The 18,296-nt window shown below is 44.8% G+C and overlaps 1 protein-coding gene across 4 annotated transcripts in view; it reads left to right on the forward strand.

Moving 5' to 3' along the window:
• Nucleotides 1-18,296, forward strand: part of SRPK3 (SRSF protein kinase 3) — a 261,895-nt gene that overhangs the window by 125,997 nt on the left and 117,602 nt on the right. The gene's annotated exons all lie outside the window — the stretch shown is intronic.

Below are 18,296 nucleotides of genomic sequence, written 5' to 3' on the forward strand. Positions count from 1 at the left end.
TGCAGTAATTCTGAACTCAGCATTTGAGAGCTCACTCTTGTGATGGTGGAGGTGAGCAGTGATGACTAGGCCTCACTTAGCAACGTCCTGGCAGTATATAGCATGGTCCTGGGAGAATTCCAGTTAGGCATCATGAGGTATGTAAATGGCCTACACCTATAGCAATGGCTTTATTCAACTTTAGTCAGAGCTGCACCGTTTGTTTTTATCTACAGGTACCCCTTATCTGCATAGGCAGTTTTGTGGTAAAGGTGAACGATCCCTTTAAAAACAGTATTATTTTTCTGTTTCAATATTTGTATTGAAAATTTTTTCAAGAATAGGGTCCATAACACAGGTGGAGCATATCAAAACATTAAGAACAGGTATAAAAGAGGAATCAGATATTATACCACCAGTTATTTCGGGCACAAAGAGATGCCATATAAATTAGAAATTCAACATTAAAAAAAAGGTTCTCTTAGAGCAAACAGCAATCCAACTCAGAAAGCCCCCCACTAGGGGGAACATTAGAACCAGAGGCGTAACTAGAACCTTCAGGGCCCCGGTGCAAGAAACAATGATGGGCCCCCCCTTCCATCCGAGCTCCAGGCTTCCAATTTTGGGAGGGTATCCATGGACATCCTCCCAAAACCATGCTTTGGCGGTTATCCGCAGCCCTTCCCTCCCACGCTGTCTCTGTGTTAGGAAAGGACTGCCATTAACTGTCAAGAATGTCAGTAAATTGTTTACACTGATAATCAGTGCCCCGATCATCAGTGCCATGTATCAGTGCCCATCAATGCCGCCTGCAAGTGTTACCTATCAGTGCTCATTAATGCTGCCTATTAGTGCCCATCAAATCTGCCTATCAGCACCACCTATCAGTGCTCATTATTGCAGCATCCATCCGCGCCACCTATCGGTACTCTTCAATACTGCCCATCAGTGCCCATCAATACTGCCTTAGTTCTGCCTATCAATGTTCCTCAGTGCCCATCCGTGTAGCCTATGAGTTCTGCCTATCAGTGCTCATCAATGCCCATTAGTGCCTCCTATCAGTGCCCCTATCAGTGCCCCCTAGTGCCTTCTCAGTGCCCCCTATCAGTGCCTCCCTTCAGTGCTCATCAGTAAATCCCATTGATGCCTCCCATCGGTGCCCCCTATCAGTGCTCATCAGTAAATCCTATCAGTGCCTCGACATCGGTGCCCCCTATCAGTGCCCCCTAGTGCCTTCTCAGTGCCCCCCATCAGTGCCTCCTATCATTGCCCACCAATGCCTCCCATCAGTGCCCCCTATCAGTGCCTCCAAGTGCCTTCTCAGTGCACCCTATCAGTGCCTCCCTTCAGTGCCCATCAGTAAATCCTATCAGCGCCTCCCATCGGTGTCCCCTATCAGTGCCTCCCATCGGTGTCCCCTATCAGTGCCTCCCATCGGTGTCCCCTATCGGTATCCCCTATCAGTGCCTCCCATCGGTGTCCCCTATCAGTGCCTCCCATCGGTGTCCCCTATCAGTGCCTCCCCTTCAGTGCTCATCAGTGAATCTTATCAGTGTCCATCAGAGTCCTCTATCAGTGTCCATCAGAGTCCTCTATCAGTGTCCATCAGAGTCCTCTATCAGTGTCCTTCAGTGCCCTCTATCAGTGCCCATCAGAGTCCTCTATCAGTGTCCATCAGAGTCCTCTATCAGTGTCCATCAGTGCCCTCTATCAGTGCCCATCAGAGTCCTCTATCAGTGCCCATCAGTGCCCTCTATCAGTGCTCATCAGAGTCCTCTATCAGTGTCCATCAGTGCCCTCTATCAGTGCCCATCAGTGCCCTCTATCAGTGCCCATCAGTGTCCTCTATCAGTGTCCATCAGAGTCCTCTGTCTTCTCAGGACAGCACGGCTTTGAGCGGAGAGCGTGTCTCTCCAGTGGCATCACTAGGGTTGGTGTCACCCCCCTCCACCAACTATAGCCCCCCCCTCAGTACAGACCCCCCTCCACTAACTGCAGACCCCCCTCTCAGTATAGACCCCCCACTAAGTACAGACCCCTCTCTTGCAGTATAGATCCTCCTCACTAAGTACAGACCCCCCTCTCGCAGTATAGATCCTCCTCACTAAGTACAGACCCCATCCATCAGTATAGCCCCCCTCATTGCAGACCCCCCATCTATCAGTATAGCCCCCCTCTATCAGCATGACCCCCATCTATCAGTGTAGACCCCCTTATTGCAGACCCCCATCTATCATTATAGACCCCCTCAGTGCAGACCCTCATCTATCAGTATAGATCCCAGTGTAGACCCCCCTCTATCAGTGCAGACCTCCCCTTCCTCATTGCAGACCCCCCTCCATCAGTTCACACCTCCCCTCAGTACAGACCCCCCCTCCATCAGTGCAGGCCCCCCACAATGCAGACCACCCCCCCTCCATCAGTGCAGACCCCCCCATCAATGCAGACCCCCCTCATTGCAGACCACCCCCCTCCATCAGTTCACCCCCCCTCAGTACAGACCCCTCCTCCCTCATTGCAGACCCCCCTCCATCAGTTCACACCCCCCCTCAGTACAGACCCCCCTCCATCAGTGCAGGCCCCCCCACAATGCAGACCACCCCCCTCCATCAATGCAGACCACCCCCCTCCATCAGCACACACCCCCCCTCAGTGCAGACCCCCCCATCAATGCAGACCCCACTCAGTGCAGACCCCCCTCCCTCCATCAATGTAGACCCCCTCAGTGCAGACCACCGTCCCTCCATCAGTGCAGACCCCCCTCCCATAGCGTTCCCCCCAGCACATGTCTATTTGAATAAAAACTTTACAGACCTCAGAATAGCGCGGGATAGGCACAGCGGCATGTGTCCCTCGGACTCCTCCTCCTCCCCCTCCATAAACAGAGAGGAGGGGGAGGCGGCTTCGGTCCGCTCCTCTGTGCGCAGCGCTGTGTAGGGGTGAGGACTGTGCGGCGTGCGGTGCCGCTGCCCACAGGTGTCAACCCTCTGGCGGGTGTCACCCGGTGCGGCCCACCCCCCCTGGCAATGCCTGTGTGTCTCTCATCTAACAGCAGCACAGAGACACCGGCATTGTTTGTTTTATTTCCCTCTCCGTCTGACGGGATGACCGAGGACACACAGCTGATCTTCTCCCCCCTCCCCTCTCTGTGCTTCGTGGGCAGTCAAGTGTGAAGCTAAGGAGCTCACATTTCCCACTGGGCACAGAGAGGGGAGGGGGGAGAAGATAAGCTGTGTGTCCTCAGTCATCCCGTCACACGGAGAGGGAAATAAAACAAACAATGCCGGTGTCTCTGTGCTGCTGTTAGATGAGAGACACGCTCTCCGCTCAGAGCCCTGTGAAGAAGAGCAACCCCGCTGGGCCCCCCCCCACAGTGGCGGAATGCCGGGCCCCGTCGCAAGTGTGACTGTTGCGACCCCGGTAATTCCACCACTGATTAGAACCCATACTTCACCACCAAAAAACAGTATATTTTTAATGCTTACATGCATTTTAGGAGAAATATCACCCGTAAACTAATGTATTGCATATGTAAATTACATTAAAGAACACATTAATATACAGACAATAAGGATCCTGTGGGATATTTCCCATTGCCTATGCTAGTCCTAGAGTGTTCACAGTCTGTGATTTTCCCTCTTTATAAGGCCTGGTTCACGCTTATGCATTTTTTAGCGCGTTTTCAGTTTTGCAGAAACACACTACAGTCCATTTGACATGGTTTCCTATGGATGTAGTTCACATCTGTGTATTTTATGGAAAGGGCCAGGGACTTTTTCTGGTTTTTGGTCCCATAGACTTCCATGGTTTAAAGATGTCTTGAAAAAATGCAAAATGCACCTGCAATATGCAAACTGCAACCTGTTCTAAGGCCTTTTCCTTAGCCCTTGGCTCTTTCCCTAAAATGCACAGATGTGAATTACATCCATAGAAAACCATGTTAAATGGACTGTAGTGTGTTTCTGCAAAACTGAAAACGCACTAAAAAATGCATAGGTGTGAACCAGGCCTTAAACATGATTTTCCTGCAGAATCCTGTAAATTCCATACATATATCTGGTGGTTATAAATGTTTTTTTTATAAAGTAATTTGCAGTGTAAACTGTATTCCTGTATAGCAGTTTTAGGTATACTAGCATACTAAACCTTGGTGGAATTTAATTGTTCATAAAGAGGATTTACAGTTTGTGACAAACATGCCATATATTTTAAATGTTTGAGACTCTATGGTTTGGTTTACTTGCCTAACTTTAGTGTATTGTATTGTAATGTCTGTCTGTGTAGGCCTTGTTGGGTATACTGCAAAGAAAAAAAAATGCAAAACCACTGATCACTACTAGCTAGAAAGGTGCATGTGGAATTTAATTGACAAATGCCTTAAAAAGATTGCCCACTGCTCTGCTCTGGCGCCCAGACCTAATTAAAATTGAATTCTGCTTTTAACATTGAAACCCGACTCTGGCTTCAGCCCTCCATATCCCAGTGCCTCCCGTCCCCTCGAGACACCCACACTATATGTTTTAATTTTTTATATACTTACCTTTTCCAGATTTCTTCAAGCCAGCTAAGGGGATGCAGGCACTCTTTCCCTTCTGATCTTCTCCAATAGTGGAAGGTCCTTAAAGTGGAACTAAACCCATTGATTTAACTGTTTTCTAAAACAGTTACATGTCATGCATGCCATGAATAACTGTCACAGTTAAATACTATAACAGATTGATGCTGCTCCAAGCCTGCAGTATCAGTCTCCCTGGTTTACGCTCTGTATTCAGGTGCTGTCAGAGACCAAACATATCTCGCTCCAAGATACAATATAGCAAACAGGTATTGCTGCACACTGTATTCAACTCCATTGTGAAGTAAATGATAGACAGGCATTCTGCTCCCTGGTTAAACCCCTTGACTTGTTTCACCCACATTGGGTTTTATTGTAGAGGTGACCTGGAATCTCATCTTAAGTGCCTGTTCACACTTGTGCTATGTCAGACATCGCATATGATTTGCACCGCACTGCTGTGCAGATCACATGCGATGTCTGCGTGATGCGAATTTGCATCGCATTCGGACCGTAATTCTGCAGGGCGCTTTTTTTAATCGCACCAGAATCAGATCCCAAGGAAATATATAAAAAAAATGTATAGGTTTCCACTACTGCCCTCATTCTGAATGGGCTACGTGTTTGGATGTCTCTGCTCAAGTCTAACTTAACTTTGCTTTCTGAGTAATTGAGACATCAATGTGGCAAGTGTAGTCAGAACTCCTGATCTGAATATTTGTTCAGTAGGAAGTCAAGCTATGGTAGTTGACATATTTCTTGGCCAACCCCGTTCCCATAAGGCAAGTAAGTCTACCTGTACGTCGTTGCCTACCCAGTCTTCATACACAGTGCTATAGTCCCTGGCCAAACAGCGCTAGAGGCGGAATAGGGAATTAAACAAGATAATTGAGGTGTTGGATGACCACGGAGGATATCGGAAACAGGAGCCTGGGAGGGGCTGCAGAAACTGGAGTTAGACTGGGTCAGGGTAAGAGGCACTCAGTAAGGCCTCGTACACACGGTCCGATTGTTATACAACAGAGGGTCTGATTTTTGTCAAAAGCGCCTGTGCAGGATTTTGTCTAGCATACTAACTATCCGCAAATTGGCGCTTGACAAACACGAATGTAGTGACGTACTATGAGAGTATAAAGAGGAAGTTAATTTCTCAAGCGCCACTCTCTCTCTCCTTCTGCCAATTTCGTGTCAGTAGAAGTTTGGTGAGCGTTGATTTGCGATTTTCAGATCGTAAAAAACAAATGCCTTTTAAAATACATGTGGCATAACAACATCAGTATCACCAGCAAAGTAGCTTCATTATTATCCCATTAAAGAAGATGAGAATGTGCGTTGCATTTCGACATTTCATCAATAGCCGCGTCACAAATGTTAATTCTAGATTACGAACAGTAGTTTACAAGACCAAACTCTTCCCAGTCGTTCCTCGATTCCTATCATGCGTGTTTGTACTTTTGACTTTTGTGGGACAATTTCATTACTGACCATCCGAAAATTAGACGTTGAGTTCACATCTGACAAAAATTTTATAGCCTGCACATCCAGCTTTTGTCTGACGAAAAAGTCAAATCGGCTGTCGAAAGCATCGTACTAACGATCCGAAAATCCACAGACAGCTCGTCTTACAAATTTTCCCTTCTGGTTTATGTATCGTGTGTACGAGGCCTAAGTATGTTCCAGGGAAAGGTCGAAGTCAAGGCAAGCTGTAAACGGGGAAAGTATTGCAGGCCGAGGCTGCAGCTGATCAAATGATCGACTTCTGTCGAGCAGGAACTGCCACACACTGATTGCAATTTGCCTAGGCCCTGTTTTCAATGAAATGAAAAACTAAGAGGAGGACGGGCACTCTTAACCAGTTCCGGACCACCCATCACAGATATACTGCGGCAGGGTGGCCCAGCTGCGCGAAACAACATACCTGTATGTTGTCCACGCTCCCTGGTCTGGGGCGCACGGTGCCGGCGACCCACTCCTGCTGTGACTGGACACAGCGGGAGTAAATCAGCGGGTTCGATGGTTGTGATGGCCTCCGGCCACCCGCGATTATTCTTGGGAATGACAGCACAGCGGTCTGCCTATGTAAACAAGTAGCTGAGAAGGAGCCATCTTTGAAAGACATTCTCCTAGCAGTCAACAACTGTAAGTTATCAATTACTGATCTATCTGAACAAATTAAAGGTATTAGAGATTAATTAATTGCTGTTAAAAATGAAATACAAGTGGTTTGCACCCGGACAACAGCCCTCGAAGATAGGATCAGTCAGTTGGAGGATGATGTGTTTTCATTAAGACAAGAAGTTTCAGTTATGAAAGATCAATTAAACGCATGCATGCAGAAAATGGACAGTATGGAAAATAGATTGCGTAGAGAGAATTTAAGGGTATTGGGCCTTCCTGAGGGCTGTGAAGGAAATAACCCTATAAAATTTATGGAAGACTGGCTAAAGGAGAAATTTGGGAAAGACTCTTTTTCAGAATTTTTCTCTATTGAGCGTGCACATAGAGTTGCCTCCAGGACCCTGTCCCCAGGGGGATATCCAAGACCCCTTATTTTTAAGCTGCTATGTTTTAGGGATAAAGTCACCATTCTTCGGAAAGCAAGAGAGATGAAGAATGTGCAGCATAATTGCGCAAGGATCTCAATATATCCTGACTTTTCCCCTGAGCTACAGAGACAAAGAGCTAAATTTGCAGAGTGTAAGCGTAAGCTTCAACAGTTAAGAATTAACTATGCGTTATTATATCCCGCACGCTTACGCATATCAGCCTTGGGGGAAGTTACATTTTTTAATACACCTACAGAAGTTTCAACCTGGTTAGAGAAGAATAAAGGAAGAGTACAGCGGGGTGAAGAAATGTGAGAAGATCAGCAGTCCACAGAGGACTTTTTCATTCTAGGGTCCGGGACGTTTTAGATGTCTCCTTTTTTTTTTTTTTCTCTCCTCTCAGTTCATTCTTAGTTTTAATGATGGACTATGCACATACATACAAATGAAAAGGGGAGTGGGGAGGGGGGGGAATATGTATTTTTTTTAATTTATATTCACAATGTTAATGATGGGGATAGTTCCCCTCTTATTGGGTCCAGGTTGCATGTTTTTTTTTTTTCACCTTAAGTAGTAGGGTCGGTCACAATTGAAGCTATGGGGTTAGGCCCAAAATTGGGTAAAGGGGTAAAGAATAGGTGGTTGGGAGGGGCGGGGTGGGGTGGGCTGGAGGGTGGGGGGGGGGGGGGGGGCGGTTGGAGTGAATGTTTTGAGAGAAGGGTGCGAGTGGTGGGGGGGGGGATAATTCACAATTTTCACAAAAAGAGGTGGTTTAGATGTTCTGAGAGGTATAAGGGTACAGGGACTACAGAATGATGAATATTAGAGGTGGCTGTAATAAACCCCCGAATTTAAAAAAACAGTTTATAATATGCTCTTGGAATGTTCGGGGGGTAAAAGATAACTCTAAAAGACAGGCAATTTTCTCTGTGGCAGATAAAGGGAAAATTAAAATACTCTGTCTGCAGGAGACACACTTGGAAAAAGATACAATTAAGATAATGGATCATAAGAAATTCCAGACACAGTATCACTCTACCTACTCCTCTTATTCAAGAGGTGTGAGTATTTTGATAAATTCAGGTTTGGTTTTCTCCTGCAGCCAGAGTAAGGTGGATATATATGGACGGTATATTTTTCTCTACTGTTTAATTGAAAACAGTAAATATGTAATAGCTAATGTCTACATCCCTCCCCCATTTGGGATGGAGATATTGGATGAGTTAACTAGATTTATGGTGGGTTTTCCAGGGATTCTGGTTATAGTGGTTGGCGATTTCAGTATGGCTATGAATAATGGAATAGATAGGTTCCCACCAAAATACATCGGCAGTGGAGCTCCCAGGAGTCCTCTTTCACAATATTGCGAGGAGGTGGGGTTGGTGGATATCTGGAGGAGGAGGCATCCTGAGATGAGACAATATTCATGTCACTCCAAGACGCATGCCACTCTGTCCAGAATCGACCTTGTGCTGGGCAATGAGGAAGCATTGAATGTAGTAGAGGAAATAGTCTATGAGCCAAGAGGGATTTCGGACCACTCGCCAGTGGTAATTGGCATAAAGGGGGGGAGGAGCTTCAGTAGAGGTGACTGGAAAGTTAATCCCTTTTGGCTCTAGATTATTGAGGATACAGGTACCATTATGGAAGGGTTGGCGGAATTTATAAATTTAAATCTAGGAACTGCTCCATTAGGGATAGTTTGGCACTCCCTGAAGGCCTTTCTCCGGGGAGTCTTAATTCAAAAAATCTCCCATGCCAAAAAACAATCGCAAGCTGAAGAATCAAAGGCAAAGGAAAGGGTAAGACGGGCGGAAGTACAGTACATGGAGATACCAACTCCAATTAGATATGAGGCATGGGTGGAGAGGCAAAATGAGTATGGTAAAATGATTCTGGAAAAGATGGAAAGGAAAAAACTATTTTAGAGACGGAGCTTTTTTGGTGAGGGGGAGCGTGTTGGGAGGACTTTGGCCTTGATTATTAAGGCTAATGGTTCCTCAAGTACTGTACCGGCAATTGAAGGGAAGGAATAATCAAAAAAGCCACCCCGGAAATACTAGAAGAATTTAGAAAGTATTTTAAAAATCTATATAGTATGGCGCAAACAAATGTGGAGGGGGAAATGTGGGATTTTTTTGGGAAACTGAAAATAACTCCCCTATGAAAAGAAGATCGGGAAATGCTAGATGCCCCATTAACACTTAAAGAGTTGCAAAGGGTAGTGGCAGATATGGCGAACCATAAAGCTCCAGGCCCTGATGGTCTACCTATAGAAATATTTAAAAAATATGGGGAGGTTTTACTTCCTATGCTTCTGGAAGTGTTTAATGGAACTATGAAGGATAGAAAACTACCCACATCTATGACAGAAGCCATTATAATAATCTTGCTGAAGGAGGAGAAAAATCAGTTAGATGTGACTTCATATAGGCCTATATCGTTGTTATGTTCGGACGTGAAGATTCTGGCAAAGGCTTTGGCAACGAGGCTAAAGAAAATAATTTCCAAATTAATACATATAGACTAAACTGGGTTTATCCCGGAGAGATCCACAAGTACGAACATAAGACGAGTATATTTAAATATGCAAATACCCATAGAAAACAGCGGTAAGAGAGCCCTCCTCTCATTAGATACAGCCAAAGCATTTGATTGCCTGGAATGGCACTATATGTGGAAGGTATTAGCGGAATTTCAATTTGGCCTCAGCTTTGTTCACTGGTTGAGCCTATTATATGATAACCCAAGAGCCAAGGTTAGAGTCAATGGTGAGTGCTCGGAGTGGTTTCAATTAAGAAGGGGCACAAGGCAGGGGTGCCCTTTGTCGCCCCTGCTTTTCGCCTTAGCAATGGAGCCTTTGGCTATTGCACTGAGGACCACACAGGGGGTAAAGGGCTTTAGAAAAAGAAGGGGAGAGGAGAAAATTGCGATGTACGCGGATGATATTTATTTATTTCTGGGGGACACACAGGACTCATTGAGGACAGCCATGGGTATAATCGAGGATTTCAGCCACTTTTCTGGGCTAACAATCAATTGGGAAAAATCAGTAATTTTGCCAATAGACCCCCTCACAGAGCCACTCCCATATCAAATACCCCAAATTAAAGTAGTAAGTCAAATGAAATATCTGGGTATTACCATCTCAAGAGATCCAGAGCAATATATCACCGGAAACCTAGTCCCACTCATGAAAAAACTAAAACAGAAATGTCGGGTTTGGGGTCGGTTGCCTCTCTCGGTCGCCGGGCGCTGCAGTTTGATCAAGATGGTTTGGTTGAGACAAATTCTATACATATTACATAACTCTCCAATGTGGATTCCTAAGCACTGGTTTAATAAAATGGACAGTGTGTTCAGAGAGTTAATTTGGAAAAACGGGGTGGCAAGGATCAGCTTGCAGGCGCTGCAACGGCCGTGAGAAAAAGGTGGGATGGGAGTACCGGACCCTTGTTGCTATTTCCTGGCATCTCAAATGCAGCATGTGGGAGGTAGTAATAGGCCAGGGAATAAGGTACTAGAGAGTAATGTACTACTGAATGACACTAATCATGATACAGTAGTAGAAGCATTGGAGGCGGACTCCTTTGGTACTAAGTGTCCCACCACTCGGATGATGATTAAGGGCTGGGCAAGTGTAAAAAAAATAATGGGTTATGTGGGCTTCTCGGCGTTCTCACCATTATGGGATAATAACAATCTTAATGAACTTAAAATAATGGGGATTATTGAGGAATGGGACCATCAGGGCATTCATTGCTTGCCACAGCTATATAAGGCGGGGAGATTAAAATCATTCCAGGAGCTTGTGGAAGAATATGCGATTTCCAATCAATCATTTTATAGGTATCTGCAAATAAGACACGCCTTAAAAGCACAATTTAGTGGAAAGGAACCAGTGTGGAGCGATATGACCTCTTAGTTAATGCTAACTCTACAAAAGGTCTAATTTCTGATATATATAGAAGTTTGAACGTATCAGGCCAAGAGAGTATGGTGGAAGATAAAAATAGGATTAAATGGGAGGGAGATGCTGGGCCATTGTCAGATAGCCAATGGGAGTATGTTTTGGCTTCCGGGCCCAGGGTCTCCCTCTCTCCTTCACAGACAGTTTCTCATCTATATTTCACATACAGGACATACTTTACACCATTGAAGTTGTTCAGGATTGGTAAGAGGCCTGATGCGAAGTGCCAAAGATGTGGAGGAGGAAGAGGAGACTTGGTACACATGTTCTGGCGATGCCCCAAGCTGTATAGGTATTGGAAGGGCATAGTGGATAAAATTAACTCTGTGTTTGGGACATTGCTGGGCTTGGAAGTCATGACATGCTTATTGGGCCTGATGGAGGAACAAGAGATCCTAAGGGATACACAGACCGCAATAGTCAGGTGCCTGTTTCAGGGCAAAAAAGGTATTGCTCGGAACTGGCAGAGAAAAGATCCCCCCGAAGGGTAGTAGAGTGGATGAAAGAAGTAAGGGAGGTGATTAGTAGAGAGAAATATATATATAAGAAAAGGTGTAACTATAAAAAATTGGAAAAAATATGGAAGTTATGGGTGAATTGGGAGGAGCATAGAATGGATGTTGTGTAGGATGAAAGTGGAAGTGGGAGGGTTGGTGGGAGGGGGGTAAGGGGGGGGGATTAGTTAAAAGGTAAAGGGAAAAATTCCTTTATATCTCTTTGATGGTATATTATGGTTTACATATGTTTTGAATTGATGTATAAATGATATAAATATAATGTCTGGATAGTTGATGGCTTTTTAACCTCTTCTCTTTTGTTTTTAACGAAATTTTTCAATAAAAAGATACAAATTAAAAAAAAACAAGGCAGATCTCTCTCTCCCTGTCTGACAGAGCGACGATCTGTGCTTCCTACTTATCAGGAACACAAATCTCTCTCTTTCTAGTGTCAGCATCCCCCACACAGTTAGAAAGCACTCCCAGGGAACACATTTAACCCTTTGATTGCCCCTGATGTTAACCCCTTCACTGCCAGTGTCATTTATACTGTGACAGTGCATTTTTTTTTAACACTGATTACTGTATTGGTGTCACTGGTCCTCAAAAAGTGTCACTTTGTTTAATTTGTCTGCCGCAATGTTGCAGTCCCGCTAAAAATCACTGATCGCCGCAATTACTAGTAAAAAAAAAAAAAAGTCCCTAAATCTATCCCATAGTTTGTAGGTACGATAACTTTTGCGCAAACCGATCAATATACGATAGATGGGATTTTTTTACCCAAAATATGTAGCAAAATACAAATTGGCCTAAATTGATGAAGAAATTAGATTTTTTACATATTTTTATTCGATATGTTTTATAGCAGAAAGTAAAAAATATTGTTTTTTGTTTTTTTTTTTCAAAATTGTTGCACTTTTTTTTGTTTATAGCACAAAAAATAAAAAACACTGAGGTGATCAAATATCACTAAAAGAAAGCTCTATTTGTGGGAAAAACAAAACAACTTTTGTTGGCTGTGCGAATGGACAAACTTTCTGGCAACAAAAGTCTGATGGAGCAAAGTCCGATCGTATGTACACAAAAGCCTCGGACTTTTGTACAAACTACAGTACGCAGCCGCGAGAATGTTTCCAGCGCGAACCCATCGCGCTGTTTCTCTGCGACACGGTACTGTACATCTCACGCTGGCTGCAATAGGAAAAACACATTTTCCTATTGCGGCGAGCGCGAGAGGGAATTCCCCTCTGGGGGCATACCAGGCCCTTAGGTCTGGTATGGATTTTAAGGGGAGCCCCCTATGGCGAAAAAACGGCGTGGGGGTCCCCCCCAAATCCATACCAGACCCTTATCCGAGCATGCAGGCCGGTCAGGAAAGGGGGTGGGGACGAGTGAGCGCCCCCCCTCCTAAGCCGTACCAGGCCGCATGCCCTCAACATGGGTGCTTTGGGGGAGGGGGCGCCCTGCGGCCCCCCACCCCAAAGCACCTTGACCCCATGTTGATGAGGACAAGGGCCTCTTCCCGACAACCCTGGCCGTTGGTTGTCAAGGTCTGCGGGCAGGGGGCTTATCGGAATCCGGGAACCCCTTTAATAAGGGGGCCCCTAGATCCCGCCCCCCACCCTATGTGAATGAGTATGGGGTACATGGTACCCCTACCCATTCACCTAGGGAAAAAAAGTGTCAATTAAAAAAACACACTACGCAGGTTTTAAAAGTAATTTATTAGGAAGCTCCAGGGGTCTTCTTCCGACTTCAGGGGTCTCTCAGGCCTCTTCTCCTTCTCTCCGGTGTCGTCTCCGCGCTCTCTGGTTCTTCTTCCTTCTTGCCGGGCTCCTCCGCTATCTTCTGCTCTTTTGCCGCTCTTTTGCTAGCGGAGGAGCCTGGACATCTGGATCGTCTTCTTCCCTCTTCTCTTCCAGAGATGTTGACACGACGCTCTCTCCGGCTGTAATGCTGTCTGTGCGCTCTGCTGTGACTTATATAGGTGGTGACCCTGCCCCCCTATGACATCACAGTCCCAGGGCATGCTGGGACTGTGAGGTCATAAGGGGGCGTGGTCATAGGATGACATGACCACGCCCTTTCCTGACCGGCCAGGCTGCGTGCTCGGATAAGGGTCTGGTATGGATTTGGGGGGGACCCCCATGCTGTTTTTTTCAACGTAGGGGGGTTCCCTTTACTATCCATACCAGATCTAAGGGCCTGGTATGCCCCTGAAGGGGAACCCATGCTGTTTTTTTATTTAAAATTTGGCGTGGAGTTCCCCCTCAAGATTCATACCAAACACAGTGCCTGGCATTGGTGGGGATCCAACTTGGATTCCCGCATCAGTGTGAACCCAGCTCGCAAGGTGTCAATCTCGCCAATAAAAGTGGCGAGATTGACACAATATCAGACAACAATACAGAAGTTGACCAAAGGGTGGTGGTAAAGAGCTGAAAAACCACGTGATTTGGTGAAAGTTGGCTGGAAAAGTCCTGTCGTCTGTATGCAAGACAAACTTCTGGCCAACGCCCTTTGTACAAAAATCCAAGGGAAAGTTTGTACAAAGTCCTATTGTGTGTATGGGGCTTTAGAAATAGCAGGGAAATGGGAAACAGGAAAATGTTATTATAGGGGATTTGATATTAATGGGTTCATGATTTATCAAGCATATTTGAGGACCGTTTCTTGGGTCGAATAGCGGAACTAGAAATATGTTGGATAGGGGGAGGTCAGAAAAACTTGTAGGTGGTTTAAAACCGCAGAGCCACCCATTGTATTGTGTAATACAGATCTGGTGTGTCTAGGGATGGATCAGAGTCACTGTGTTGGATGAAAAATCATAGAGCCTTATTTTGCCGAAAAGACATGTTTCATGTCTCACAAATGCCACTTATTCAGTTTATGGTGATACACACGTTTGCTACTTCCTGGTTTCAGGCTTAAGCCATAGCATGCACTTTTTTTTACCACCCACTATCCAACAAGTTTATTACCCACCCCAGAGCCCCTCAGAGGATCCAGGATTGGGACCTCCGAGGCATTGAGAGCGACCAGTCTTGACTTGTATGGAGACAGAGGTTTTCTTCACTTGCACCCCTGGAAGGTTGAGTGTCCCACCCTATAGGGTAACTGGAACCTCACCAGATATGATCACCAGTCATTTTATTGACTCTTTTTCTACCTAAATTTTCTTTAGTTGACCACTATATTACAGATACACACTCTGCTACACGCTCTTTTTACCAGCGGACACACTGAAACATTTGATAGGTCTTCATTTCGCCCCCTCATAGCTTTAAGGACCACCGCCATTCAAATCCCAAATTGAAACTAGTAGATGCAACAGAGTTCGTCTATTTCTAACAACACTGCAGATGTGGAAATTAGGAATTCTTTGGGTAACAGTGAAGTAAATTACAAGAAAGAGATATGTGCGTAGGACAAGAGCACTACATTTCAAAAAAGAGTTTACAAGTTGCATTCCTAAAACTTTGTTTACACTTGTGGTTGGGGGAGAGGAGGGGGGAGAGGGGGGGCAGTAAAACCACACGACTGAGCTGCAAAATTTTACCACCCCACATCACACCCGCTTAACCCCTTCCCACCTACCGTATGCATCTGTGGAGCCTCACTGAAGTGGGCCTTTACCTGTGAGGTTGCATATACACTATATTGTCAACAGTATTGGGACACCTGCCTTTACACACACATGAACTTTAATGCCATCCCAGTCTTAAGCCTCGTACACACAATCAGATTTTTGGACGACCGTTCGTCTGTTTTTTTTGTTGCATGCTAGTCTCATGTCGAAAGTGAAGAGCTTGCTAACCATACGAAAATTCTCGTACGACAGAATTCAACTTCAGAAGTGACATAATGTGTTGAATATTGAGTAGTTTTGTATGTATTCTTTCGTTTCTGAGCATGCGTAGTCTTGCGCTTACGATTTTTTTCAAACAAAACCATACTAATTAAAAGAAAAAAAAACATTGAGTTCACGTACGACAAAAATTTTATAGTCTGCGCATCCAGCTTTTGTCGGACGAAAAACCTGAATCGGCTGTTGAAAGCACCATACTAACGATCCAAAAATTTGCAGATCGTTCGTCGGATGAAATTTAAACATGCATCTTAATTCCTAAATAAACATTCATATACACTATATGACCAAAAGTATTGGGACGTCTGCATTTACACGCACATGAACTTTAAAGTCATCTCAGTCTAAAGCCTCGTACACACGATCGGATTTTCCACAGACAAAGCGCCAGACTTTTGTCCGAAGGACATGTGCCGTGAACTTGTCTTGCATACAAACGATACACAATTGTCGGCCAACAAACACAACTGTAGTGACGTACTACGTGGAATTTCAGCTCTTGAGCGCCACCCTTTGGGCACCTTCTGCTAATGTCGTGTTTTGTGAGCATTGATTCCGAGCATGCGTCTTTGTACGTTGGACTTTTGTGTGATGGACTTGTGTGCGCACGATAGGAAAATCTGACAACAGACCATTGTCCATTGAATATTTACTAGCCTGCCATCCAACATTTGTTGGTGGAAAGTTGGCCATCAATTGTCTGATGGAGCGTACTAACGGTTGGATTTTAGGCAAATAGTCTGTCATCACACAATTCCCTGCTGAAAATCCAATAGTTTAAACAAGGCTTTAGTCCGTAGGGTTCAATATTGAGTTGGCCCACCCTTTGCAATTATAACAGCTTCAACTCTTCTGAGAAGGCTGTCCACAAGGTTTAGGAGTGTGTCGTTGGGAATGTTGGGAATGTTTGTCCATTCTTCCAGGAGCGCATTTGTGAAGTCAGGCACTGATGTTGGACTTGAAGGCCTGGCTTGCAGTCTCCACTCTAATTCATCCCAAACGTATGGCAAAACACACAGAAATTGTGCTCTTTACCATGTGTTTCAGAAACGCTGCAAACGTGCATTGTTCTTGTGTTGTCACTACATGTTAACCTCCCTGGCGGTTTTCCCGAGTGTGGCTCGGGGTTAAAATTCAGTACCATTAGCGGTAACCCCGAGCCACACTCGGGATCGCATTGCAGGATCCTGGGGCGGCTTTACTTACCTTGTCCCCGGGATCCTGCGATGTCACCCGCAGTGTCCGAGGACTCCGTCCTCCTCCGAAGCCTCTCCGTGCCAGGCTCCGTTCCCTGCGAGCGGCGCGACGCACGGGGGCGGAGCCTGGCGGCAAATTAAAAAAAAAGTAAAAATCATAACACATACAGTACTGTAATCTTACAGATTACAGTACTGTATGAAATGATTTCACATCCCTTTTGTCCCCAGTGCTTTGGCCCATGCCCTGCATGCAGTTTTACATGATATACACTGTTCTTTCTGCCTGGAAACTGGAGATTGTCCATAGCAACCAAAAAGTGTCCCTTTACGTCAAAAGTGGCTTTAGACCAGCTAGAAAACAGCGATAGTAAATTAGAACACTTGCAGAATTGAGCGATAGTGAATTGTGGGGAAATTTATTTTATTACTATTTTTTTTTTTTAATTATTTATTTTTATTTATTATATTATAATTTATGTTTTTGTGTTTCAAACTTTATCATACCCGGGATATCTACTAGACTCTTGTTTGGACAGATTTAAGTGTGTTATTGTTAAGATTTACAGACCTACAATATAAAACGCCAAATTTCCATGCAAAATAATTGTACCGCTTTCAGCACCTAAAATCCGAAATAATCATACCGCCAGGTAGGTTAAAGGTTCCCCAAGTGCGGCAAATGCACCAAAAACTAAGATAACACACCATGCTCTGCTCCAAAAAAAGTTCTGAAGCTTCTCTGGGGTGATTGTTGTGTGTAGGCCTGCCCATTCACGTGAATGGAATCTGAAAATCCTTTCAAAAATACTTACAAGATTTTAAACATCCTGCGGACAAGGTAAATGAGAGAAAAGCACATTGGAATGACTGGGCCAGAAATAGCATTAAAAAGTGCTTCTACAGTATTTATTATGAAAAGTGAAATTCTGCCTGAAAAGGTGAATTTATCCTTTAAGTTCTAGTAATGGCCGGTTGCTTGCGGAGATATGAAGAGAGGCGTTTCTTCCAATGTGCCAACTGAGCTACTGAGATGTTAGTGCCATGATTTTTGCTGCCCTTTCCTTCTTGAGGCAAGAAGCTAATTGGATAATAGATGGTAGCCTTGTGGGCTTTGACCAGCTGACTTTTATTAAAATGAATCAGGCCTGGATCACCATGCACTACCAAACACTTGGTGTGCCTGTTAATGATGAAATCAAAACATTTATTTTATATCCATTTAAATACTTTCCCTCTTATACTCCTTCCACACGTGTTGGAGCAGTCCACCCTGCTCACCGGGGAATCTATCTGCTGATCCCCTCTGAGTAGGCAGATGACTAGTCCGTGTCTGCTCCGCAGAACGGACAAGGACACAATTCGCTCTACTCTATGGTCAGATGTAAACGGACTATCTGATCCCATTGGATGTCTGCGGGTGTAAACGAACACATGTCTGTTTACACTTGCTGCTCCATAGGGGACAATGGAGGGTCCGGTCGGCCCGCCTGAAAAGCTGACAGGCGGATCATATTGGTTTGCTCATGTGAAAGGGGCCTTATTCTTGCTGTTACTGCTGCTGCCAAAATTTCTGTCTCCTGGCACCTCTCCTCGAATTTCGGAAGACGGTTATATTTTTAATTTTTTCTATTATATTCTATTGTTTTTTCTATTTCCTTATTTTCTAGTCTATTCTAATTTCG

Source organism: Aquarana catesbeiana, linkage group LG09 (assembly GCF_042186555.1).
Source record: "Aquarana catesbeiana isolate 2022-GZ linkage group LG09, ASM4218655v1, whole genome shotgun sequence".
Classification (NCBI taxonomy): domain Eukaryota; kingdom Metazoa; phylum Chordata; class Amphibia; order Anura; family Ranidae; genus Aquarana; species Aquarana catesbeiana.